This window comes from Agelaius phoeniceus, chromosome 28, assembly GCF_051311805.1.
Source record: "Agelaius phoeniceus isolate bAgePho1 chromosome 28, bAgePho1.hap1, whole genome shotgun sequence".
Taxonomy (NCBI): Eukaryota; Metazoa; Chordata; class Aves; order Passeriformes; family Icteridae; genus Agelaius; species Agelaius phoeniceus.
The window spans coordinates 7137560-7163544 of NC_135292.1; the positions used below are offsets into that span (position 1 = coordinate 7137560).

Below are 25985 nucleotides of genomic sequence, written 5' to 3' on the forward strand. Positions count from 1 at the left end.
GATTTTTTTTTCTAAAGTACATTAGTCATCGAGTTAAAATTTTCAAAAGGTATTTCTTGATATATAATTTGTTTATTTATATGCATTGGTAATATTATAGTAATACTTATTTTTGGTTTGAGTTAAATCACTGTTGGAGTATTGTAAAGAAGAGTTGAGATTTTTTTAATTATAATTTATTTAATTTCAATTATTATTTCTTTGTTTATAATTTTATTGCAATTTGTTGAGGGGATAGGAAGGAAGTTCAAGGGCCGGAACATTTTTTCCTGGCTGGGAACTGGAATTCCAGACCCTGGGAGTGTGTAGGACCCCACAGACTGGGATCAAAGATGGGCTAGGATCACCTGGACTGGGATCAAATATGGGCTTGGATCCTTTGGATTGGGGCTGCACAGGCTGGGACCATATGGATCAGGACCACACAGACTGAGATCAACTGGACTGGGATCAAATATGGGCTGGGACTGTTTTTTAAAGTAACTTTGTTATATAGTTTTTATTTCTGTCATTAATTAAGCTCAGTGAAATAGCTGCTTGTGTTAAACTGCCTGCTTGGATGGGATAACATCCAATGCACCCAGGATGAGGACACCTGTACAGATCTGCCAACTATCAGCACTCCCCGTCTGAAGGCAGAGTGCACCAAGGCCCAAAAACTGGAGGTGATAAAGAGAAGGAGCCAAAACCACAGCCAAGAAACACACATGCTCTGAAAAGGCAGACCCAGGGAGGGGCCATGTAAAATCATTCCTGGAATATGTAAAGTAGTTGATGGATATGCATGAGGGTCTATGAATATGCACCAGGCTGATGTAAGGGGAAAGGTATTTCAGGGCAATGCAGATTCCTTGGTTGTGGTTTTAGTCCATTCTTATCACCTCCAGTTTTTGGGCTTTGGTTCACTCTGACTCTGAGAAATTGAGGTTTTGGGATTTTTAGTATGTTGTGGATGGAAGCAAAATGGAGGGCACAGTATTTCGTCCTGGGTTTTTTCTTCATGCTTCTTCCTTCTTCTTCATGGGTTTGGGTGGCTTTTTGTAATTGGGCAAAAATTCCACATTGCAGGCTCTTTGGGATCAGTAATTAGGTTAAAAGGGAAAATAATCTAGGTGTCAGTTCCTAATTGGATAGTTTAGTCTTAAAAGACCTTGGAACAAGAGATTGTGGGCCATTTTGTGCCTTCTAATGAAAAGCTGCTGAACTCCCAGTAATGAGGCTGTTTTACCGATAAGAAATAATAAACACTTGAGTCTGAACATGAATTACTGTCTCAAGTGCCTTCAATCCAGAGCCAGTGAAACCAACAACTGGTACCCCACAGCTTGAGGTAGTGCCAAGGCAGAACTTGTTCATGCTCTTTTCCCCTGGTGATTTTCTACTCCCGTCCAGACTCGGATAGCAAAGCCGTGCTGGTGACAAAAGATTGACCTTGGCATCCTGGGGCACTTTCTGGGTGGGTGTTTGAATCTGCTTTTCCAGGCCTCGGGCTGAGCAGGGTGAGGCCGAGGCCTGGGCCCCTCCAGGCGGCGCCGGGAGCGCCCGGGGCAGCGGCGAGGGGCGGCCCTGAGGGGCGGCACAGGGGGCATTTCCCCCGAGCGGGCGGGCGGGCGGCGGGGAAAGGCGCCCTGGGCACAAGGGCAGGCACAAGGGCCCCGGCTCTCTGCAGTGCGGGCGGCCGCTGCTCCCGGAGCCGCTGCCAGGGCCGGGTCTCCTCCCCGCCGCTGACCCTGCACCTGCAGCGCTGCCTCCGCCTCTGCCGGGCTCCCCGGCACGGACGGCAAGGACGTGGACACGCTGCAGCAGGGGCCCAGCAGGGACACCCAGGTGGTGCCGGGGCTGCAGCTCCTCTCCTGCAAGGAAAGGCTGACACAGCTCGGCTTCTTCAGCCTGGGAAAGAGACCCAGCCTTGATCCAGCTGCGGCCTTCCAGTACCTGAGGGCAACACACAAGAAAGCTGGACAGGACAGGGAGCATGCCCGGCCCGCCGTGGTTCCGCCTCTCTCCGTCCTGGCTGTGGCGCCGCTGGAAGAGCCGCTCGCTCTGGTGCTGGCGGAGCAGCGCGGGCTTTTGGCTGCGCCTGGCGCGGGCTCTGGCCCAGCCCCGGCCGAGGCCCCGGCCCCGAACGAAGCCCCTGCCGCGGTTCCGCCCGCAGCTGCCCCGCTGCCGCCCGGCTCCCGCCCCGTGGCCGAGAGCGTGGCCGGCAGCTGCCCCGCTCCGAGCTCCGCCGCTCGCCAGCTCGGCCGCCGGCCCCGAGCCGCCGCAGCCCGGGGCGGCTCGGCAAGCAGCAGCGTGCCGGGCGGGCGGATGCCCCGGGCAGAAGAGCGGCAGCGCGGTGCCGCCCGCACGGGCGGAGAGGCCTCCCCTGGAGCAGCTCTAGCGGCAGGGCCCGCTGCTGGGCAGCGGCGGCTGCGGCAGCGTTTACTCCGGTCCCCGCCTCACTGATGGCGCCCCGGGAAGAGACGGGGCCGGCTCGGAGGGCGGCGGCGGGCGGCGGGCGACGAGCTCAGCCCGCCGCTGGCCTTGGCTCACAGGCGGCCATCAAGCGAGTGTCCCGGGAGCACAACTCGGAGTGGGCGCGGCTGGGGAGTGAGCGGGGCCAGCGGGAGGAGCCGGCGGGGCGTGCCGGGCGGGGCTGAGGCGAGGCCCGGCAGGGCGGCAGCCGGAACGCTGCGAGGGCAGCGAGCGTGGAGTGAGCGGGGGCCGCGCAGCGCCCCGGGCCGGGCCATGGCGAGCCGCGCCGGGGCCGGGCAGGGGCTGCCCGAGGCGCGGCGCAGCTTCGGCCCCGCTGACGGCATCGCGGTCCCCCCGCAGCGCAAGGGCGCCCTTGTGCCCCTGGAGCTGGCGCTGCTGTGGATGGTGTCGCAGCCTGGCTTCCTCAGCGTCGTGCGGCTCCTGGACTGGTTCGAGGTGCCCGAGGGCTTCGCGCTGCTCATGGAGCGTCCGCAGCGCTATCAGCACCTCTGGTACTTCCTGCACGAGCGGCGGTTCCTGACGGAGCCCGTGGCGCGGGGGCTGTTCCGCCAGGTGCTGGAGGCCATGGGGCACTGCAGGAGCCGCGGCGTCCTGCACCCCCACATCAAGGCCGAGAACGTCCTCGTCGACCTGGCCACGGGAGAGGTGAAGCTCATCGATTTCGGCTGCGGCACGATCCTCCAGGACACGTTCTACACCCGGATGTCAGGTGAGCCCAAAGCCGGGGCCCAGCTGGGCAGCAGAGTTCCTCCCTTGGCTGGCATAGGGGGAAGAGGGAGGGAAGGAAGGAGACAAGGAAGGAGGGGGAATCCTTCTTCAGCCAGCTGCAGCCAAGTTGCTTTGTGGCAGGGCAGGGCCTGGCTGTTGTGGAACGGGAGCTGGCTGGGAGGGAGGGAGCAGCATGGGCCTGATGAGCTGCGCCCATGTCCCATAGGAACGCTGGAGTACAGCCCACCGGAGTGGATCCTCTTTGGCTGCTACCATGGCCAGCCAGCCACCATCTGGTCCCTGGGCATCCTGCTCTATGAGCTGCTCTGTGGGCACCTTCCTTTCCACAGCAACGAGGACATTGTCCGGGGCCAGCTCTTCTTCCCACCCTGGGTGTCTCAAGGTGGGGATGCGCCTTCAAGGCACGAGGGGAAGAACGGCACTGGGAGGGGCGGCTGACACATAAGCGTCCTGCTCTTGCAGCTGGTGAGGAGGTGCATCTCCTGGGCTTAGCTGGAGGAGGTGGCACCTGTGCCTCTGTGCTGGTGTCCTCCGCAAGAGAGGATCGATAGGAAGCTTTTGGCTGCAGCTCTGAGCACTCCTGGTGTGGCCTGGGCGCTGTGGAATGTGGGAGAGCATGGACAGGAGCCTTGTCCCGCTGAGCGGTGGTTTCTGGTTTCTCTCCGCAGAGTGCCAGCACCTCATCAGGTGGTGTTTATGCATGGAGCCCACAGACAGGCCAGCACTGGAGGACCTTTTTGAGCATTCTTGGCTGCAGGAGCCCTGCCTGGCCCAGGAGACAGCAGAGATGCCTCCCTGTGCACAGTAGGATCCAGGAGCCCAGCAAGCAGCAGTGGCACGTGTCTCGTGGCGCTGGAAGAAAACCCCGGAGCCAGCAGCCTGGCCCGGGCACAGGCCATGGCGGGACAGGGGGACAGGAGCCTGCTGCCACTGACCGTGGCTCTCTGGTTTCTCTCCGCAGGCTGCCAGCACCTCATGCCATGGGAACGGCACCGCTCGGCCTGCCAGGCTGGGAGGGCTGGAGGGCGGCTGGTGTTCATTTGCTGTCAAAAATAAATTGGGGTTTTTTGTCATTGTCATCATCGGAGCGTTTCTTTCCTCCTTTTCCAAGCTCTTGGCCTCCCTTCCTCCAGGGTAATCTTTTTTCTCCTTCCTCAACCGCTTGATGGCATTTGGCAGGGGGGGTTAAACAACGTGAAAAATTCAACAACAGCTCCTGTTGCCAACTGCAGCAGCCCCTTCAAGAGCCCTGAGCTTCCACCGAGGTCAGTGTGTGCCTTGCAAAAGGAAGTGCTTTGCAGTGATGGGGTTGTTGCCCTGCTGCAAAAGCTGGGAGGAAATCAGAAATGGAAAAATGCCAATTTGGCTCAACCACCGCCCAGGTTCTTCATCTTTTCCCTCTTCTCCATGATAGGCAGGCAGGGCTGGACTCCAGCAAGGTTCAAGTTCTTGGTGCTCTCTGGCATCAAAGGGATCAAGGAAACTCTTGAATGCAGGGACTACAACAGCACTACTTGTCAGAACCCAGGAAATTCCTCTGGCTGCCCTGGAGGACTCGAGCCCCTGCCCAGGGCACTCAGAGACCCTGGCACAGAGCCCAAGACCCCTGTGCCTTTGATTTAGCCCTTGGAAAGAACAAGCTTATATGAAGAATTGCGAGCCATGACAGTTTCAGTAGAATGATAGTGAATTTATCCCAGGGTGAAAAATAGATTTTTGGGGTTTCTAGAATGGGCCTTCAGGGGCCAAGATGGTGGAATCTGGGCGTGTCCAGCCTTTCTCCTTCTTCTTGGCCTCCATCTTCTGCTGTGATGGTGGCACTTTGAGATTGGTTTAGAGTAGAAGCTCACAGTCTAACATAGGTGATAGGTATTGGAAAGTATTTGTAAATGTGGTAGTGGTAGTTTTTAGGATAAAAAGATAACACCACCCTGGGGCAGGCAGAGTGCCTTAGACTGTCTTCCTGAGCAGACCTAGGCAGGACAGGAGAAATAATTTTATAGATAAGATACAAGAAACAACCTTGTGAGCCAGAAATGAAGAGCTCTGACTCCTTCTTCGAGCGCCGGGCTGGGAAAAGAGACTTTGGAACTTATCTCGGGCTCACTCTGACCAGCGAGAGACCCCGAGAGCATGAGTCCGTAAGACAAAATACTGAAGGATTGGCTCCAAAACATAAATATCCTTGTTGGTCGTGTCTTCTTGACCAAGAAATCCTTCAAAGCTCTTGTAACTACAAGTCTTGCGGCCCTGTGAGCCATGCGGTGCAGTTGTGAGCCAAACTCACCCTTCCTGTCTATATAGAAGAGAAGAAAAAGCAATGGCATCATCTGAAAAACTCAGAGGTCCGCTCTCTAGCTCCTTCCAAACTCCTTCAAATCGCCCAAAGTGCGATTTAGCTACAAATAGGTGTCAAGGACTCTTAGTGCTGGCTCTTGGACTCCAGAGCAGCTGCTTTAGAATCTTTCACAGAACCCTGTGCAGTTCTGTAGTGCCAGAAATGGATCATTTGAAGAAACTTTCTCAACTGACTTGCATGGAGGTTTGTTTGAAGGGTATTTGAGGAGAAAGGCTCCCGGCAGAGCTCTGGGCTTTGGCCTAGCTGTGTCCCCTGCTGATTGTCAAGTGTGCCATCAGCTGCAGGGCTTTCTGGGCTAAAACTATCATCAAGTCACTGGGACTTGCTCTTTTTGGCCTCTAAAAGCTGGACCCACTTTCGGGGCAAATTTGGAGACCTCATCTCTGGGTGGATGGAGCAGCTAGGATTTTCCCAGTTGCTGGCAATGGTTCTCCAGGTGCCTGGTGTAAAACGGGGCTGCCCAGCAAGTGCGGATCTGCAAGATGATAAACAATTGTCTTGGTTTGAAAAGACAGGTGTCTGCAAAGGAAGGCAGAAGCCTTCTCTGTAATGGAAAATGTCAATCCCCTCCCTTCAAATGATTCTCATTTAGAAATTCAAATGCTCTCGGGGAAAGATATGGGGATAGGACTGAGCCCGCAGAGCCGGGCAGCGTTTGCTGATGCTCTGAGCCCTTCCTAAAGATCCTGTGCGGGCTGTCTCAGACACCTGGGGCCAGGGATTCCTTCCAAGCTGGGCCACTTTGGCTGGGCCAGGGGCGGCCCCGGGGCAGAAGGCAGTGTGTGCAAGGGCCCTGGGTGGCACGCTGCAGCACGGTCACCGTGCCATGGAACGGAAGCCGGTGTCCAAGGCCCCTTTGTGACACGTGGGAAATAGAAGCTTGCCCGGCTGCTGGCAACACGCAACGGGGCACAAGGGGACAGAGCGGTGCCGTGAGGAGCCCCCGCACAGCGCACTCGCTCCCGTCTGACCCGGAGCTTCTCCGCGGCGCTGTTCCTGCAGCTGAGCTCGAGGCCAGAGCACAGGACTCGCTGACCCGTGGCCTTCCTGAGGCTTCTATTCTGCAGCTGCCCTCAAGGGCAGAGTGTGGGACTTGGTGCCCCGGAGCTTTCCCAAGGCATCTCTCCTGCAAGTAGCTCCAGGCGCAGACATGGAGCAGAGACCCCCGAGAGTGCCCAAGCTGGCCTGGGTGGAGGAGGAGGAGAAGGAAGAAGAAGGCCCTGGAGCTGCCCCAGCACAGGAGACAGAAGAGGTGGTGCCGTTCCATCCACCGCAGGAGGGTGAGTGGCAGAGCTGGGCTGCAGGGCTGGAGCCTGCAGCCAATTGGCGCCATGCCGTGCCATGCCATGCCATGCCATGCCATGCCATGCTATGCCATGCCATGCCATGCCATGCCATGCCATGCCATGCCATCCCCTGGGGAAATGCCCGTGGACAGGAGGGAAGAGGGGCCGGGCAGACACCCCGCAGTGGCCGTGCTCCATCCCCTGGGGCATCCCGGGGCTCTCCCTGCCTGGGCAGCGCAGGGCTGGGCTCTGTTCTCCGGCCTCTCCCGCAGCCCCTCAGCTCTGGCTGCGCTCGCTCTTTGCCAGATGCAGCCCTGGAGCGCACACAAGAGCAGGAATCCAGCCGTGGCCGCTTCCGCAGAACAGCGCAGGTACCTGCAGCCACCCCCACCTGGGCTGGGCCTGCTGTCCCTGCTCAGCCCAGCACCGTGTGTGCAGTGCTCCATGCAACATCCCCGGCCTCTTGCCCTTCTCCTACAGCTCATCTGCGACTTTATCCGGAGCATTGGGCAGGAAGACAGCAGCACCATGGGCACTGGGCTCAGAGCTCACTCAGAGCTCCTCAGTCATGAGACCAGTGCTGCCCTGCTGGATGTGCTCCTGGAGAAGGCTGTTGCCAGGCCAGAACAAGTGAGCAGCCTGGGGCCAGGCTTCAATTCCCCCATGAGTCCCGTGGCTTCCCCAGCCACGCCTGCAGGTCCCTGGGAGCCTTTGAGGCCATGGCAGTGCGCTGGCAAGGGAAGCACTTCTCTGGGGACCCTGGGGACATCGCTCCCTCTGGCAGCTTTCCAAGTCTCCCCGTGCCTTCTCCAGGTGCCTGCCATGGTGAGGTCCATTCACCGATGGCTCCTGGCCAATGATTCTGCCCAGCACAGGCTGGACAAGGCCCTGCTGAATCTCACCAGAGCACACCCGGGTGAGGCAGTGGTGACGCTCCTGCGTGTGGCCCCGTCCTGTGACAGGTATGGGGCCCACCTGCCCAGAGGGCTCAGGCCTCCCCAGCCCATCACCCTGTACCGCCTGGCCCAGGTGTCTGAGCAACAGAGAGTTCCAGGGCCCTCTGGCTGCTGCCTTTCCCAGCCCTGGCACGTCAGCCCCCGAGCCTGCTGCCATGCTCCCTTGCCGCCCCTCAGGGGCCTGTCCCCACAGGGCTGGGCTGCCTGGCTGCTGCTGGCCAGGCCCAGTGGGCAGAGGCAGAGCCGGCACTCAGCCTGGGCCCCTAGGGATGCCCAGGCCACGGTGCTGTGTCTGAGACCCCCCTGAGACAGAGCTCTAACCCCGCAGAGCTGCCATCTCCATGTGGAAGACCATCATGTGCTCGTCCAGGACTGCAGAGCCAGTGCTGCTGATCCTCCTGGATGTGCTGGGGAGCTGGCCAGAGCGCAGCACGTGCACCTCCCATGGGGACAAAACGGGTGTCTTTGGCCTGGCTGTGAGTTTCAGCAAGTGGCCTTTGCTGGCCCCAAGGCCGCCTCTCCAGCAGCTCTCCATCCTCCTTCCCCCACTGCATCTCCCTGCCTCAGGCGCTGGCCTGAAACCTGGCCCAGGGGCAGCCTCAGGCCCACCAGGCCCCGTGCTCCCCCTGCCAAGGTCTCTGCGGGCCTCTCCCTGCCCTGCTCAGGCCCTGCCCCAGGGACACCTGGGCACTGAGCACTGTCTCGAGGGCCTTTGTCCCTTGCAGGCAACCGTGGTGATGTGGAAGATGCTCCAGGAGCCCCATGTGCCACGTGTAGTGATGTCATATTTCCCCCAGCTATTTGTGCATCTGCTCTTCCAAGTGTTCTTCAGCACTGAAGAGATGCCAGAGGAGGTCGATGCCTTCTGGAAGCAATGCCTGCAAGAGCACGGCCTTGCCACCAGCCCCAACAGGTGCTCCATGCCAGTCCTCCTGTCCCTGCCACGTGGCCTGCCAAGGAGCCAGTGCTGCCAGGGTGACCTGGCCTTTGCTGTGCACACAGGTTGGCAGTGCAGAGCCTGAAGTCCCTGCTCTGCCGAAAGCAGTACAAGGAGGTGGTGGTGTCAGTGGAACGCAAGCGTGGCTGGGACACGCTGCTCTGTGCTGACACCCGCCACTATGCCGTGGGTCTGCTGGCCAGGTGAGACTCCCCTTCTCCCCATTGCTCCCGGCATTTGTGCCCTGTGCCCGGGCTGTCCCACACAGTCCCCGTGGCCCTGGGACACAGGGCCTTGTCACCGAGGGACGGCCAAGCAGACTGGAAAAGGCTGGGAGGGGAGAGAGCACAGGATGAGACACCTCCTAAAGGGCCCAGGTCCCCTTGCAGGATGGTGGTGAAAGACCAGCAGGCTCTGCCAGCCTGTCCTTGGAGAGATTTGCTCAGGTTCCTGGACCCTTTTTCGCCCTCCTAGGGAGATGCGCCATGCTTGTCTTGGGTTGGGTTCCAGTATTGCACTCCACCTGCTCTGGCTGCTCAGCACACAGGAGCCACACTGGGATCTGCCCGCCCTGGCGTTCCTTGTGGAGGTGAGCCGGGTGTGCAGCGCTGCCTGGCTGAGCTGCCTCCCAGCTCTCTGCCCTCTGGGAGCTGCAGCCGCCTGGGACGCTGCCCGCACCCTGTGCTGCTGCTGCTGCTGCTGCTGCTGCTGCTGCTGCTGCCTGGGCCCAGCCCTGTGCGGGTCCGGGCTCCTGCCGGCCGGCTCCCCCATCACTGGCCTGTGCCTTTCAGCTCCTCCAGTGCCTGGATGCCAGTGAATGTGGTGCCAGTGTTGTGAAGGTCTCTTCAAGGTACCTGCAGAGCGAGTGCAGGGAGAGGCGTCGCCTGGCACTCAGGGCCCTGCTGGAGCTCATTGATGATCCCTCAATGGTGAGAAGGGGGCGGTGGCTGAAGCTGCGCTGGGAACGCAGTCACTTGGCCTGGCCTGGCCTTGGGGCGCTGGGGCAGCTGCTCCCAGCTCTCCTGCCTCCCGCTTCAGCTGCCCGCGTGCTTCGGGACAGGCCTTTGGCCTCTGGGCCCTGCGGCAGCAGGATGGCCTTTCACAGACTTGTGTTCCGCACAGGCCCAAAGAATGTGGAGCCTGACCCAAAGCCTCATGGACCTACTGTGCGACAATGATGCAGAGATAGCTGGCATGACCCTCATCACACTCAGCATTCTATTCCTGCACAAATCACATATTCTGATGTCAACCCCCATTGCCCTGCAGCTGGCTGAGGCGCTCCTGCCACTCTTTGACCACGTAAGGCTCTGTGCCCCCAGCCACAGCCGCTGGCTGCTGCCTGGAGACTGTGTGCCCTGTGCATTTCCAGCCCTGTGCCCAGGGGGTCCTGCAGGAGCCAATGCTGAGGTAGTTTTTCTTTTTTTTTTTCCTACAGGATAATAGCCAGGTCCAGCTGCTCTCCATCAAACTCTTCCGAGACATGATGGAGTATTTGGAAGAGAGAGAAAACCCTTTGGAAAGCCCTGTACAACAGAGCTTGCTTGCACTCTTCTTCCACTGCCATGATGAGAATCAGCGTGTGGCAGAGGTGAGGACTCGTGGGCTGCTGCTGTCCCCCTGGCAGGGGGCTCGGCTGCCTCGTGCCCTGCGCCTGCTGGATCACAGCCTCCTGCAGGCCATGGCACGGGGACGCGGGTGCCGTGCCCTGGGCTGTGGGGCCATCTCCGCGTCCCTGCTGCTCTCCAGGCTTCTCGGGAAGCGCTGCTTTCTGCGGTCAAGTTGATGAAGAGGAGGGATCTCAAGAAGCTGGTGAAGGAGCAGCAACTGTGCAAGTTCAGCGAGTGCCTGGTAAGGAGGGTCTGCAAGGCCCAGCCTCAGGCTGGAGAAGGCCCCTGAGGGCGGCGCTCAGTGTGCGGGCCGGGCAGCTGTGCCCCTGCCCGCTGCGGCAGCCAGAGGCCGCGCGGGCTCCTCTCCAGGCTCCCGAGGGCCCGAGCCGGGTGCCCGTGGAGCCGCGGCCCGGCGGGGCTGCGGGGCGGCACCGCGGCTCCCCGGGCAGCAGCCGGCCCGCTGCCCCCTCCCCTCGGGAGCCCTTGGCCGGCGGCTGCTGGCCGCGCCTCAGGGCTGTGCGGGCAGGGGAGGCCGGGGCTGGGCGCAGGCAGCGCCCGGCCCAGGGGCTGAGCCCGCGCCAAGCCTTCCCTCCTGCCGCTCTCTGCAGCTGGCAGAGGACAGGAGCTGAGCGGCCGAGCACCTGCGCCGGGCCCTGCGCTACCTGCAGAGCCCACAGGAGCCCCTGCGAGAGGCGGCCATCAGCTTCATGGGTGAGCCACGAGCCCGCGCTCCCTCCCCGGCCCGGCCCGCCGCAGCTCGGCCCCGGCCCCGCCTGCTGCCCCGGCAGCGCCAGCCGGGCCCGGCGCCGTGGAGCCCCGCCCGGCCCGGGCATTGCTGCTGCCGCCCTCTGGCAGCCGTGCCCTGGGGCGGCAGCGTGCGCCAAGGGCCGGGCTGAGCCCTGCCGGGCCAGCAGCCCGTGTGGCCACAGCGCCGGCAGCGCCGCTGGCAGGGAGCTGTGCCGCTGCCGCCGTGACAGGCTCTGTGTTCACAGGCATGGCCGGGCGGCGCCTGAGGGGGCAGCAGCGAGAGCTGCAGCTGATCTGCGCTGGTGAGTGAGGGCAGCGGGCTGGCAGCGGCGGCTGCCGGGGGGGAGCTGCAAGCCCTGCCCCGGCTGCGGAGGGCTCTGCTCCCGTGGCCAGAGCACACTGAGCTTTCAGGGCCACGGGGGCCATTGCTGGCCCGCAGCTTCGGCCTGATCGCCTTGCTCCCTGCTCCCTCCTGGTCATGGCAAGAGCCGCCTGGCATGGCCCTTGCTGGGGGCTCTCCTCGGCTCCCCGCACATCCGGCTCTGACCGTGGTTCTGTTGCTCTCTCTTGCAGCCCTTGAAGACAAAACAAATGACATCAGCCTCGCCGTCGGAAGCCTGGCAATTCAAACCCTCTGCATCCTCAAGTCAGGAGAGTGGGCTCCCATCTCCAGATTCCAGTGGCTCCGAAATCACCTGCGTAGGGCATGGAAGACACGGCCTCGTGTGTCACGGCTCGGCTGCCTGCCCTGCTGCAGCTCTGTGGAGAGCTGATCCCAGAAGCTCTTTTTGCTGGGGCCACCTGAGTCAGGAGGAATTTTCTTTTACTTCAAGTATGTTTTTTTCTTTTACTTCAAGAATGTTCTTTTTTTTTTTTTTTCCCTTTACCATGTAAATATAGACTGTGTTCTAATACACAGACTGCCAGGATCTTTCTTTTGCTGCCCAGGGTGCGCAGGGCCTAGGGGAAGAGGGGATAAAGGGTGCTTGTGCTCAGCCAGCTGCCCAGGCGTGCAGTGGGCAAGGGGAAATGGCCAGAAGGCCCTTGGCCTTTGGTGGTTCTGCTGAAGCCTTTGTGCTGCCCACAGAGCGGCTGGGCAGGGGCCGGAGCTGCGGGGATCCCTGCCAGAGCGCTGCCTGGAGATGGCCACAAGCCCTGTGCCAGGCAGGAAGCGCCATCCGTGCCCTCCTGCCCGTCTGCTGCTGGCTGCCTTGCTGAGGGCTCCCAGGTGCCTCTGCCTGGGGCTGCTCTGGAGCTGCTGTGGGGCTGCGGCGCTGCTGCCGGGCAGCTTGGCCGCGCTGGGGCAGGGCCTGAGGGGCTGGGGCGCTGGCAAGCCCTGAGCAATGGGGCTGTCAGAGGCCACAAGCAGCCCCCTGGCAGCCGCCTTCTTCCTGCCAGAGCTGACTTGCCAGGCGGATCCTGGGCACTCTGGAACTAACAGCATCAGTGTTATTAGAGAATGAAATTGATCAAAGATGTCTAAAGTCCCACCATTTCAGAGGTGTTTGAGGGGGAATTCAGGATTTGGGGACACATTCTGTGTGGAGTGCCCCTGTTGCTAAGAGGTAGGAATTTGATATCACCCATCTTGTGTTGCTAAGAACTCCTCCCCTGACCCAAACCTGTGGAGAGCTTTGTGGACAGTTGGCTATCTGAGAAAGGTCACGTCGACATAATACCGCTGGTTAAGCAAGAAGGAGACAAGTCTAGGAGTCAGCAGTCAGTGTCCATATAAGGCAAGGACATTGTGCCCTTGATGCAACAACAGGATAGGGAAGAGGCTCTTTTGCCAAAAATATGAAGAATAGTTTCAACAGAATAACCACAAGAATGCAGAAGGAGGCGTAGTTGGCCGATAAGTAACTAACCAATAATGAGCTCTTCTTTGCAATATGTATGAGCTTTATTAACACCAATATAAATATGTGTGACTCTCAATAAAGTTCGAGACTTGCTGATCAGTCATACTGCATGCCACATTTCTCCCGCCGATCCAACACAAACCCAAACTCCAGCCCAGGGATACTCTATAAAAGCCCCACGGCCCTGCCTTTGCCCTGTCTTTCGGGGGTCAGAAATGGACTCTGGAGCTTTCTGAAACCCAGACCCGTCTCGTTTGTTCCTGGCACCGGCAGCTGCAGCCTCCCTGGACACCATGAACTCTGGAGAATGGGGACAGCCAGTGGGGACAGGTCCTGGAGTGCAAGATAAGTGTGTGTTCTGTTTGCCATCTGTCAGTGGTGGGGCAGTTATCTTCTGTTCATTGGGCAGTTTCTCTCTTCCACAACCAATCCTCCCTCTGGGGAGGTGTGTTCCATTAGTAGGCCATTAATTATTAATTATCTTCTGGTAATGGTCCACTGAGTGTCACTGCATGGCTGATTAAATGACATCATCCCATTGGGAGATGCTCCGCCCAGGGGGAGGAGCCAAGCATTCCTACCTGGATAGAATCTGAGATTTGGAACACTGTAGGCAGCCTTTTCCTCCTGGATTCCCAGAGGAGCAGCTGTCTTTCTTCTCCACGGGATTCCCAGAGGATCAGCCTTTTCCTCCTGGATTCCCAGAGGAGCAGCTGTCTTTCTTCTCCACGGGATTCCCAGAGGATCAGCCTTTTCCAACTGGATTCCCAGAGGAAGGAAGATTCCCAGGCCCATCTATAGCAGCCCTGGACCTTCAGAGGAAAATTCCACCCTTCTCCAGGATCCCTGCTCCAACAGAGCCACACCTGGCACTGCAGGAGGGCTGCAGCCACCACTGAATGGGGCTGCTGCCAGCACCCTGACCCACACGGTGTCAGGCCCTGTTCTGACTCTGTCAGTGGGGTTTTTTTTTCGTCTGTACTACTGCATTAATATTTTTAATTTTTCCTAAAAAAGAACTGTTATTCCTATTCCCATATCTTTGCCTGACAGCTCCTTAATTTCAAAATTATAACAATTCAGAGGGAGGGGTTTACATTTTCCATTCCAGGGGAGGCTCCTGCCTTCCTTAGCAGACACCTGGCTTTTCAAACCAAGACAATAACAAAGTTACTTGAACACCACAGATAGAAAATCCATTTTAATCTCTGCAAAAAGCCAATATTATGTGTCCATAACAATAAACCTCTTGCTGAGTGATGGTAGATGTCAAAGTAACTTTGTTCTAAAGATATAGTTTTTATTTCTGTTGTTAATTAAGCTTAGTGAAAAGGCTGCTTGTGTTAAACTGCCTGCTTGGATGGGATAACATCCAATGCACCCAGGATGAGGACACCTGTAGAGATCTGCCAACTATCAGCACTCCCTGTCTGAAGTGAGCTACACTTTGGTAACATCTCATGTTTCATGCATGCAGTGGGTGACCAGATGATTTAAAATGTTAATAAAATAAACAAGAAAGATTTTAAAATGCTAATAAAATAAACAAGAAAGGTCATTTTTATTCCTCAAAATAACAACAACAACAACAACAACAACAACAAGAAGTTCTGGTTTAATGAAAGGTGGAATCTGTTGCTCTTAAGAGCAAAGATTCATAGCTGGAATAAAGAGTGTTCAGCCCAGCTGTTTCTACTATGAGGCCGTATTTCATCCCCCCTGAAAGTCCTTCATGTTTGCACAGAAAACTGTCCCTGCACAGCCCAATAAATTCCATCACTTCAGCTGGCCAAACAACCACTGTGGTCAAGTGGGGTCTGAGCAGCTTCCAGGATCCCAAGCAGCTTCAGAAGCTTCATTTTACACCTCCTCTTCTCCCAGTGAATACCCAGCACCACCATCACTGTGGACCCATAGCTATGGATCACGGGCCTGGCCAGCACAGGGCTAATGTTTGCATCAGCCAGGAGGAGCTGCTCTGCCTGCCTGTCTGTCTCAGCCTCAGCCCTGAGACCCCAAATGCCTCCATTCTGGCCCAATCCTTCCTGGTGCTGAGCATAAGAACTCGTGCAGACAAGAGCAGGGAGGGAATCTCCCCAGCCGTTTATCACCTCAGCAACAAGACCTTGGTACCAGGCTGTTATCTGTAGCAGAAAGCAGCAGCAGAAAGGAGGCACCAGATCACCAGCCCCAGGCCATGGCCCTGGTGCTGTCCTTACCAGTGATCAGTGTCTGCAGCTCTCCAGGAGCTCAGGGAGCAGGGATGCTCCTCACCATCTCATCTTACCCATGCACCCAAAGCCACGGCCAGCTGTGTGCTCCTGCCCACCAGCACATGCCAAGGCACAGCGTGGGATTCTTGGGGAGGTGTCCTCTGCAGGGCCAGGAGTTGGACTTGGTGATCCTTGGGGGTCCTTTCCAGCCCAGGATATTTTGTGATTCTAAGGCTTTGGCCAGCCCAGGTTTCAGCCACCTCCCTGATCCAGGTGGGATTGACCCCAAACCAGATCTTGCCTCTGTCTACCCTCCAGTGCAAGGAACATGTTGCATCTACCCCAGCCCCGCTGCTTGTGTCTGATGGATCATGCTGACCTTTTCAACATATTTCTTGGAGTATTAGAAAACATTATCTGACAAAAAGCAAAAGAAACAAAAAACCCCAAAACCCAAACAAAACAAAAAAACCCCAAAACCAAAAAAAGCCAACAAACCAACCCAAAGGAAATCAATTTGGGTGATGATGGTCTTTTGTTCCAGCTTATCCTGCACCAAACTCCACAGATGGTAACTCTGAACATTTCCCAGACCTTCACAGCAGAGCTTGGAACTGTCTCTCTGATTTCTTGGTTGTTTCATGACACGTGCATGTCTCCTATATAATCCCAGTGTTTTGCTTAGAAGCCATATTATAACTGGGAATCAATCTTCTTCATTTGAACATCTAGGACAGATTCACACATCATTTCACCATTAACTAGGATAGACTCAGCCTTGCAGATCTTTCAGGTTTTAAGCCTGGCTGTGTTGTTTCAGTTCTTTGCTGCTGCCTGTGTTTTGTGAAAAAAAAAAAAAAAAAACAAAAACAACAAACAAACAAACAAACAAACAAACAAAAAAACAAAACAAAAAAAAAAACAAAAAAAACCACCAAAAAACCAGACATTTGGACTTTCTGTTGCGGCTTGAAGAAGAACACAGGTTGTTTCATCGCTGTTGTGAGACATGTGTTACCCGGCTCATTAATTCACAACAGTTCTTGTTTTCTCTGCCTTTTTCATGCTGATGTGAGACATTTGTGAAGTCCAGGGTTGTACTGGAAGTGATTAATGCTGCAGTAAAGTCTGATAAACTGAGATTCCGACAAAAAAGTGTGAAAAATGTAACCTCTAAAGTTCTGAAAGCTCACATGTGACAAAACCCATAAATCACCCCAGAGGCAGTCATTATGGTGAGTTACTAACTAGATTATGCAGCTGCATTTGTCATCATTTCCCATTACGTAGAGAATAAACCTGTCAGGCTGATTTATGGCAGAGGGCTCCACAAGATGGGAACTGGCACCTGTACTGTTCTGTGGAAACGATGAGAAATGCTGTGTGTGCTCAAGTGCTGAATGGAAAAGGAAGGAGGGGAGATAACTGTTCTTTGAAGGCACTGATTCAGGGACAAAGGCTTCAGAGAGGAGTCATGCTTACACCCATGGGATGGCAGGAAGAGTATCCACCAACCTGTCCCAACAGCAGCAGCAGCATCAGAATGCGTTCTCCACAGGTGGAGGGAAGAGAGGAGACAGGAGGTCTTTTGAGGGGACCAAAGTCAGTCATGGAGAAGTCCTAGAAGCCTGGAATGGTTCGGGTCACAAGGAATCTGAAAAACCATCTTGTTCTAACCCCTGCTGTGGGCCGTGACAAACTGAACAGCTGAATGCCTGGCTACTCAGGGGATACTCAAGGTTTTGGGTTCCATGCCTGTGCATCTACCGTGGAGCAGCTGGGTCTGCTGGGAGCAGATGGCATCCACCTGAGCTCAGAGCAGGCCAAAAGATGGGCAGATGTGGGACTGAGCAGGGCGAGGGACATCCCTGCACAGCAGCGCTCTGACAAGAGCAGCAGTGGCCTCCTCTCAGTGCCCTTCCCCGAGCAGCAGCCGCTGAACACCATGGTGGCTACACAGATGCTTTTGGCTCTGCAATCCCTTTGTGCTCAAAGGCCACGCTGGGCATTTCAGCTGGGCTGGAAGGTCTGGCTGGGCAGGGAACAGGCAAGAGGCACTGCTGGTGTGACCTCCATGTGCTCACTGGGGACACAAGGAAGATTCTGTTCATCCAAAGGAAAACACAAGCAGCCAGTCCCTGCTAACACAGCAGTGCGACTCTGTCCAGAGCAGCTCAAATTCTCTGCCAGAACCACCCCCCTGCACCTTCTTGATCTGAAGGGGACTAGAAGTGGTTTCACTGCAGTTCTTTATTTCTGCTGTCTGATAATGGGAAGGTTTCACAGAAGTCTTGGATGGACTGGATCAGGGAAGAGTCAAGCAAGAAAAACTGAGCAACCATCACCCAACCCCACTCACAGAAGAACAAGTCCCATTAGGAAAAGCACCTCAGGTGTTTTCATAGTTGAAAATATGTATCCTACTCAACATTATTGATTATAATCTTTTCCCTTTGGAAACTTATCAGTGGGGACTTCTGCCTGCTTTGTGAAGGGAGCCCCTAGGGCCCATCCCCTCCCAGAGGGGCTGCACTTGCTGCCTGCCGGGGCTTTCATTGCTGGGCCCACTGGGAGCCCCTGAGCTGGGCTGGGCACCAAGGGCAGGGCTGGCCCGGCTGTGATGCCTCTGGCCCCTGTGACACCAGGGGCAGCGTGTCACAATGGGGGCAGCTGGAAAAGGCCCCCGCAGGTAACGCTGGCCCAGCACAGCCTGGGCAAGCGGTGAGTGTGCACGTGGCGGGGCTGGGCCGGGCCAGGGCTGGGCCACAAGCGCCGCACCCGGGCCTGCATTGTCCCCCTGCACCCAGGGCCAGCCCCTGGGGCCGGCGCCTTGGCCGGGGCACGGGGCTGCTGCTGCTGGCCCACTGGCACAGGCCCTGCTGCCTGCCAGCTGCCCGGGGCCCTCTGCTTCTGCCCTCACAGCCCTGCGCCTCCGGGCCTCACTTCAGCCCCCACAAGCTCCCTTGGCAGCCCCAGTGAAAGCCTTGTCTCTCTCCTCCTGCAGACCATGGCGCACAGAGCAGTCCTGGCTGGGCTTGTGCTGCTCCTCTTCCTGTTCCCACTTTCCGTGGTGGACAGATTTCACGGGGATGGGCAGCCCCGTGCAGAGGAGATGAAAGCGGCCCCCCCAGAGCCAGCTGAGCCTGGCTGGGGACCCTGGCTCCTGGCTGCCTTGCGCTACCTGCACCAGCTCTGGCAAATTGCTCAGCCGCTGCTCCTGCTTTTGGGCTGGTGGCTCAGGCGCAGAAGGGCCGCCACGAGGCAGAGAGCAGCGGCCCAGAGAGCTGAGGAAAAGGCCAGAAGGAGGAAGGTGGAAAGCGAGCGGAGAAGGCAGCTCCTTAGGAAGAGATTCAAAGACATGGAGCAAATGCGCCGGGCCACGAAAGAAATAGAAAAGCAAATGGCCAGGCTGATTGGAATGAATAGGGATACAAACAGGATGCTGAAGGTAGGCAGGGCAGGCTTTTGGAGGAGCACAGGCAGTGGCTGTGTGAAGAAAAGCTTCCTGCTGGAGATGCTCTCTGGGCCGGCCAAGGCGAGCCGCACATCTTTGTGAGCAGCCGGCGCACAGAGCTGCGCTTGCTGCCCAGCACAGCCCTGCGCCGGGGCACAGGCTCCGGGCTCCTGACACACCCTGCCCCTCTGCCCTCTCTCTCCTCACGGGATCTGTAGTAACTGCATCTATTTTAACCCTTTCCCATACAGAGCCTTTGCATCTGCTTGGAGGAAAGCACCATCTGAAGGAATCGGGCCCAATGTTTGGAGATTGATTCAAATTCTTAAATAGTTTTGAAATATTTAAAATGTTTTCTTTAAAAATAATTGTCTTTAGCAACATTTTCCAAACTTTTTATTACTATAATGTAGATTAATACTCTTGTAAGAGATCATAAATATTTTAATAATAAGTAGGAATAAATAATGGCACTTTTCCTTATATTACATAGAACTTAAAATTCACCAAAATTACCAAGAATTATTGCAGTTAAGCAAAACTGAAGTATACTTTATTTTTATCTAAACCAGCAAATGTTGCTTAATCTTCATGATCCAATAATTATTTTGTGTCTTGTTTAATATTCATATATACAGTATATAGGCTGTCGCTACGAATGCCTATAATCACAATTGGTTAATTTAAATTACACTCTCTGCCCTCCTGTCTCGGGAGGGTGACTTCCCTCAGGCAGCTGCAGTCCCTGTCAAGATGCAATAAAGGCAATGCCTGAACAAACGCTGTGTCTGTGAGTGTCCATGCTGGACTCAGGTGTCAGCTGTGGGGAATTCCTGACACAGGGGCACCACAGCAGCCCTTGGCCATGCAGAGGCTCCTTTCCTCCCCTGCAGCAGCTGCTCCTTTGGTGCTGTGATCCAGCCTCTGCTCTGCGCGATGCCAAATGCAAGAAAACCAGGAGTGCCACCACTCAGACTGTCACTCGGGTCCCTGCAGAGCTCAGGAGCCACCATGGCTGTGTAGCTGTGGAACCTGCAGTGGGCCATGACAGCAGGGACAGCAGGGACAGCAGGGACAGGGGGACACAGCACAGCAATCACAGCCCGGCTGCCCTGGGACAGGCCCGGCAGGCAGACAGGACACGGGGCAGGCAGGAGTCCCCATCCTCTCTGTGCCCTCCTGAACACAGGCACATAAGGGACAGGGGCAATGGGGACACAGCCGGCCCCTCTCCTCTGGGAATATCCCACCTGCCCAGGGGCCCTGACAGAACGCAGGGGCTGAGGCTCTGCAAGGGGAACCCAAGGGTGAGCAGGAGGACCTCCAAGTTACATCTGCCCACATTCTGCATGCAAACTGCTGCATGGAGGAGAAAACCAGAGGGGCCTTGCCACAGCAGATCCCATCTGAGGGAAGCTGTTCTCTATTCCTGCACACGGGTACCCCATGCAACATGGAGCACATGAATGCACTTTGACACCAGATTCTCACCCCTGCTCGAGTGCTCTGGCACAGCAGGAGCGGCCATTCCCTAATAACACACGGGTTTGCAACTCTTGTGCAAAGCAACACAAATTGTCTCTCTCCTCCTGCAGACCATGGTGTCCAAATCAGTCCCTGCCCTGCTGGTGCTGCTCCTCTTCCACTTCCCACGGCCCGTGGTGATCAGTTGGGATGAGGATGCAGAGCTGGGCAAAGAGGGCCTGGAGCAGGCTACCCCAGAGCCACCCGAGCCTGCCTGGGGACCCCTGCTCTGGGCAGCCGTGCAGCAGGGGCCCTACTGGGCTGCTGCTGAGCTGCTCTTCCTGCCTTTCTTCCTCTGCCTCAGGCCCAGAAGGGCGGCCATGAAGCAGAGAGCAGCGGCCTGGAGAGCTGAAGAAGAGGCCAGAAGGCGCAGGATGGAAATCGAGCAGAGAAGGCTTCGGGTGTCTGTGGAACATTCCCGGGTGTCTGGGGAACATTCCCGAGTGTCTGGGGAACACTCCTGGGTGTCTGGGGAACATTCCCAGGTGTCTGTGGAACATTCCCGGGTTTCTGGGGAACACTCCTGGGTGTCTGGGGAACATTCCCGGGTTCCTGGGGAACATTCCCGGGTGTCTGGGGAACTCTCCCGGGTGTCTGGGGAACATTCCCGGGTGTCTGGGGAACATTCCCGGGTGTCTGGGGAACACTCCCGGGTGTCTGGGGAACACTCCCGGGTGTCTGGGGCTCTCCTGGCCCCGTTCCCAGCCCAGGTTCCCGGGGTTCAGGAGCTGCCCTGGTGCCCGGGCCCCGCGACATCGCCTGGGTGCAGTTGGAGCCCGAGGTGCAGGCGGGCGCCGCCCGCGAGGCCCTGCAGGGCTTCAGCATCACCCAGAGCAGCGCCAGGAAGATCTCCTGCGCCAAAAAGGGACCCAGTTTCCCACCCAAATCCCCTCTCTCCATCCCAAATCCTTCTTTGTGCATTCCAAATCCTTCTTCTTTCACCCCAAATCCCCTTTGCCAGCCCCAGGGATTTTGGGGTTCCAGAGGGGTTATTGGGGTTTTTCCCAGCATTGTACCCAGCGTCTCTCTGCAGACATTGCACCTGGAGCTGCCCCAAATAAATCCCAAATGATCCCAAATTTTGGGACTGGGGGTGGGGGTGGAGGGGGAGGGGTGATACTAAAATTCAGAGTTTGGGGGTGTTTGACCCCAAACTTTGGGGATTGGGGGGTTTGATCCTAAACTTTGGGGGTTGGGTGGAGTTGATCCTAAAATTTGGGGTTTAGGGGATTTTGACACCTCAGGGTTTCGGGATTTTTGACCCCAGACTTTGGGAATTGGGGATGTTTGACACCCCTGGGTTTGGGATTTGGGGGTTTTGTTCCCAGGATTTGGGGTTTGGGAGTTTTTTTCCCCCAGGATTTGGGGATCAGGGGGTTTGAGCCCCAAACTTTGGGATCAGGGCGGTTGGACACCCCAGATGTTTCAAACCCCAGGATTTGGGGTCAGGGGGTTTTGACCCCAAAGTTCGGGAATTGGGGGGATTGAGCCCAGGATTTGGGGGGATTTAACCCCAAAGTTGGGGGGATCAGGGGGATTTGACACCCCAGACTTTGGGATCGGGGGCCTTTGACCTCAAAGTTTGGGGATTGGGTACTTTGACCCCAAACTTTGGGGATGAGGAGGGTTGGACACCCCAGATATTTCAAACCCCAGGAGATGGGGATTGGGGCTTTAGACCCTAAACTTTGGCAGTTGGGGGTGTTTGACACCTCAGGATTTGGGATTTGGGGGTGTTTGACCCCAGACTTTGGGAACGGGGGGTGTTGGACACCCCAAATGTTTCAAACCCCAGGATTTGGGGTCAGGGGGATTTAACCCCAACATTTGCAAATTGCAGAGTGTTTAACACCCCAGGATCTGGGATTTGGGGGGTTTAAGGCCTAAAATTTGGGGTTCGGGCTGGGGGGCAGGGGGGAAGGTTGCGATCCCAGAGTTTGGGTCTGGGGGTGTTTGGCCCCCCCCAGTGTTTGAACCCCCCAGGATTTGGGGTCCGGGGGAGTTGACCCCAGGATTTGGGGTGTTTGACCCCAATGTTTGACCTCACCTCGGGTTTGAGGTCAGGGTTGAGATCAGGGATATTCCCTGGAGCCAGCGGCGGGATCGGGATCGGGAACGGGATCGGGAAGCGGAACAGGAACGGGGAGGGTCCCTGAGCCAATGCCGGACCCCAACCCCAGGGAGAGGCCCCGCCCCAGTCCCGGAATGGCCCCATCCCCACAATCCCGGAGCCCTCCCCAGGCCCAGCCCCTCCCCAGCCGCTGAACGGAGCCTCCCTCAATCCCAGCCCGCCCCGATCCGGGCCGGAGCCATCCCCAGAGCCTCCCCCATTCCCGGCCCGGACCCTTCCATCCCTTTTTCGGGCGGCTCCTGCCGCTCCCCGCCCATTTCTGGGGTTCCAAAGGGCCCCGCGGACCCTCCCCATTTTGGGGGTGTTGGGGGGGCCCCAGGGCCGCCCCGAGGGCCGAGGGGGGATCGAAAGCCCCAAACCCGAGGGGCTCCTGGGGGTGCCCAGTTCCTCCCGTCCCCAGCCCGAAACAGATCGTGGCCAATCAGAGCGCGGGGCGCTGATGACGATCCCGTTGCCGGGCAGACACTCGGCGCACTGGCCCCGCCCGGCGATTTCCAGCGAATCAGCGCCCGGCTCGGCTGTGACTCATCGCGTGCCGGGCAGAACCCAGCGCCTCTCACAGCGCTGGCCAATCAGAGACTGCGCGGGGCCATTCCCAGCCAATCAGAGCGTTTGTCGCTGATGGCTCTCAGTGTCCAGGAGCGGAATTTGGGGCGGGGGCGGTGACCCCGGCGATGGGGATGGGGCGTGCGGGGGCAGCTGGGGCCGCACTGGTGGCACTGGGGGCGCTGGGAGCCCCCCCGGCCGCGGGGGGAGCGGGGTGCGCGGGGAGAAGGGGGGCGGGGGGGCCCCAAATTCAACCAAAGGGGGGTCGGGACCCCCAAAGGGAGCAGGAGGGGCCTGGAACCCCCAAAACCAAGCACGGGGGAGGGGACTGGGGACTGGGGGAACGATGGGGAAGGGGCGGGGAGCGGGGGGAAAGAGGGGGATGGGACCCCAAACTGAGGTGGGAGGGAGCTGTGGACTGGGGGAAACCCCCATCAAATCCCATTAAAATCCCATAAAAATCCCATTAAATTCCACTCAATTCCCATTAAACATTATTAAAATCCTATTAAAATCCTATTATATTCCATTAAAATCCCATGACATGTCATTAAAATCCCATAAAATTCCATTACAATCCCATCAAATTCCATTAAAAGTCCATAAAATCCCATTGAGATCCCGTTAAATCCTATTAAAATTCCTATTAAATCCCATTAAATTCTATTAAAATCCTACTAAATTCCTATTGAAATCCATTTAAATCCCATCCAATCCCATAAAATGATCCCAAACCCACACAGAATTGGCACTGAATTATCCCCCACACATACAGCCCTAAAAACCCAAAAATGTGAAAAATTACCCCAAATTATCCCAAATTTACCCTGAATAACCCCAAAAAAAACCCCAAATAACCCCAAAGGCACACAAAGAACCCAAATCCCATAAATGACCCCAAATCCCATAAATGGGACTGGGAGAGGGGAGGAGAGGGCAGGGAAAGGGGGAGTGGGACAAACTGGGCGAGGAAATCAAACTCTGCAGTCAGACAGAGCAGGGATTTGTGTATCCAGCGCTGGGAGCGAGGAGGATCTCTCTGGCAAAAACCCACTCGGTCTCCTTTAGCCTTCAGCTCCATTTAAAAAGTCACAATTACAACACTTCATTAGCATACTCACATTTGCATAAAGCTGTGTCCCGGTTTTACAGCCGTGTGTGGCTTCAGCGCCTGCGTCCGTTCCTCCTGTGGCGGCCCTCAGTCTTCTGGTGCTCTTTTGATGAAGGCTTCTGTCGTCCTCCTCACGCTGGAACTTTTTACCTGGACCATCAGCCCATGCCTGGTGCTCCTTGTTCTTCAGTCTAACCTGGTCTGAGCTGATTTTGCCCTTTGCAAGCTCTGTTCAAACTTGCTCTCTCGCTCTCGGTGCGTTTGTTGTGTCGCTGGCTCTGCTCTCTCTCTTGCTCTGCTGCCTCGCTGGCTTTGCCTGCATGTGAAAAATGCATGTATTTTATGATTGGCTTTTCGCAAATATTAAAATGAATATTATATGTCTGGTGTTAGAAAGTAATGCTGTATTAATTCTCTTAAGGAGTGTGTTAAATATAGTTTTAGGTTATAAAAATTGTTAAAATAGAAACGATGCTATGTAGGATTCTTGTTTTAAAGAAAGAACTCGCAGTGAGATAGCAGCCACAGGACACCTAAATCTTTCAGAGAAAAAGAATTTCTTGCCCTCTTATCAGAAGGAATGAACTTCTTCCTGCCTCAAAGGCGCTGTTAGGATTCGGAGGAAGAAGGTGGCACTGCCCAGACAGAATCCTGTGTTTGAATGGAATTTATGCATCATGGATGAAGTGTATGAATATGCAACAGGCTGTTGTTTTTAAGGGTTAATCCTTTGTTAACGGGTGTCCTTTTTCGGACTCGTGCTGCCCAGAAAAAGGTACCCGGACCTCCATAACCCTTTCTCTCTATTGTCTCATATTGTCCTAATTCAAATTGTCCAAATTATTATTTCTCTAATTGCATTGCTATTTTTATAACCATTTTATTACTAATGAACTTTAAAAATTTCAAAATCAAGTGATTGGCGTGTTTCACACTGCACATCTCGCTCCAGGGCTGCTTGTGCTGAACCTTTCCTTGCACAGCCCTGAGGATTCCCCCAGCCCGGGCTCCCAGCAGCTCCAGGCCCGGCCAGGAGGAGCAGCAGGGCCAGGGCTGGCCGGGCGTCCCCCCAGATGTGGCCCCCGCTGGTGGCACAGCCGGACCCTTGGGAGGCTGCCTCAGGCTTTATTGTCCACCAGCATCCCAGGAGGGAGCAGAAAATCCTCCTGCAGACGCTGATTCCGGAGGCTCCCAGCGCTTCCTTGTCTCCAGGAGCTTCTGCCAAGCCCCAGTGAAACCTCGGTGCCACATTGTTCCACAGCCTCACAACGCTCTCCTGGCTCCAGTGAGGTCCCTCTGTGTCCGGCTGCAGCCTTGGCTCCATCAGGGTCTCCTGGCTCCATCAGGCTCTCCTGGTTTCCATCAGGGTCTCCTGGCTTCCATCAGGCTCTCCTGGCTCCATCAGGCTCTCCTGGCTCCATCAGGGTCTCCTGGCTCCATCAGGGTCTCCTGGCTCCCATCAGGGTCTCCTGGTCTCCATCAGGGTCTCCTGGCTCCCATCAGGGTCTCCTGGTCTCCATCAGGATCTCCTGGCTTCCATCAGGCTCTCCTGGCTTCCATGATGCTCCACTCTGTCCCAAGGGGCATCCGCAGCTCAGCTTTGGAGCCCTGAAAGATCCAAAGGTTCCCCCCAACAAACACCAGCCCAGGGACCCCCAGGATATTTGGGCTGAGCTCCCACTGCCCAGGCACCTGCATGGAACCCAAGTGACCGCTGGGACTCCATGGAATGTCCTGGAACAAACTGTCCCTGGTCAGACAGGGGTGCCATGGAACACAGGTGCCACTGGGACACGGACACTGCCCATGGAACCGAGTGTCCATGGGGACAGAGCCGGGCCTGATGGAACACTGGAGAACATTGTCACCCCATGGAATCCATGGAACCAGGTGTCCATGGTGACACTGCAGAACATTGTCACCCCATGGAATCCATGGAACCAGGTGTCCATGGTGACACTGCAGAACATTGTCACCCCATGGAATCCCATGGAACCAGGTGTCCATGGTGACATGGGAGAACATTGTCACCCCATGGAATCCAT

The 25985-nt window shown here is 56.5% G+C and overlaps 1 protein-coding gene and 1 pseudogene across 1 annotated transcript in view; one reads left to right on the forward strand and one right to left on the reverse strand.

The window, feature by feature from the left end:
- Window positions 1–25985, reverse strand: part of LOC143696052 (uncharacterized) — a 102643-nt gene that overhangs the window by 58885 nt on the left and 17773 nt on the right. The gene's annotated exons all lie outside the window — the stretch shown is intronic.
- The window catches only part of LOC143696037 (serine/threonine-protein kinase pim-1-like), a 38816-nt pseudogene continuing 14806 nt past the window's right edge, over window positions 1976–25985 (forward strand).